This window comes from Schistocerca nitens, chromosome 9, assembly GCF_023898315.1.
Source record: "Schistocerca nitens isolate TAMUIC-IGC-003100 chromosome 9, iqSchNite1.1, whole genome shotgun sequence".
NCBI lineage: Eukaryota > Metazoa > Arthropoda > Insecta > Orthoptera > Acrididae > Schistocerca > Schistocerca nitens.
The window spans coordinates 296,127,719-296,129,213 of record NC_064622.1 but is presented as its reverse complement, the minus strand read 5'-3'; positions in this window follow the sequence as shown (position 1 = coordinate 296,129,213).

The following is a 1,495-nucleotide window of genomic DNA, read 5'->3' as shown; positions in this document are numbered from 1 at the left end:
GATCTCTCGGGCATGAAAATACACATGCAGGGATGGAATGCACTGCCGCCTTGGTGTCTTCAGAGACCCAAAGTGATTTAAGCTTGATGCAATACCCGAAAAATTGTACTCCAGATATGGTTTTTACAACTTTGTTTTCGTGTATTTTAAGTATGTACCATAGTTTTATTGTTATTTATACAGAGAGATCCCAGCAGGGGAACGCTCTGTCGTTCTGTGGTTTTCCCCGATAGGGTTTTTAAAGTGTGTCTTCCAGAACAATTTACAAATTATGATGTGGAGTTATATGGCATTCTAATGGCACTGGAGAGGGTTCACAGACATCATTGTATAAATTTTCTTGTCTGTTCGGACTCTCTTAGTGCACTGCAAGCACTTCACCAAATGTATCCGGTAGACTCGCTGATTCAGCTCATCCATGAATGCTTACAGTGGCTCCAACGCTGTGGCAAGGGGGTGATCTTTTGCTGAGTACCTGGCCACGTTGGGATACAGGGTAACGACATGGCTGATAAAGCTGCCAAGGAAGCATGTTGGGATGTTGCTGAACATCAATGTCCTATCCCATTGCACACCATTATCTCATTTTCTGACAGATGCATCATGAGCCAGTGGGAGACTGAATGGTTGCAGTTGTCGGACAATAAACTGCATTCACTCAAATCGACCACAAAAGCTTGGCTGACTTCGTGTCAGCCTCGTCGCTGGAAGGAGGTTTTGCTTACCAGACTGCACATCGGGCATAGCCCTTTCACACAGTTTCGTCCTCCGGTGGGAGGATCCACCTTTCTGTTAAGTTTGTGGCTTGCCGCTTTCAGTTCAGCATATTGTGGCTACGTGTGTCCTGTATACTGATAATAGGGCAGCCCTTGGTCTTGCTGGAGATCTGCCCACCGTCCTCGCAGATACGGATACCAGTGTTAACAGAGTGGTGAAATTTTGTGAACTGTCAGGCCTCATCCCTAAAATGGTGGGTAAGGGCGGCAGACTTTAGTACGTTATAAACTGCTCTGCATGTGGGGACAGCCTTTGTCCCCAACCATGAGATTTCATGTTGATATTTCGTCAGGGCGCTGACGACGGTGATGTCGAGTGCCAACTCATCATCATCATCATCTACTGTAAACCAAAGTTAGGTGATGTACGAGCGCCATTCGATAAGTAATATAACACCTTTTTTATTTTTTAAAATTTTATTTTATTTTTTTTTTCCTTCTTCTGAGAGTTAGTTGGTTTTATTTAGGATTACAATGCATCATATTAGTCCCCATATTTTAAGGTAATCTCTGCTCGATGCAATAGACATCTGCCATCATACTAGGAAGGTTTATACACCTGCATAGTCTCACTCTGGTGGTGGACCCAATATCTTGCTGCATCAATAACCATCCCACCATCCACATAGTGCTTCTCATGGAGAGCATCCTTCATTGGGCCAAACAGGTGGATGTTTGAAGGTGCGAGATCTGGACTGTTGGGTGATCAAGGAAGAAGC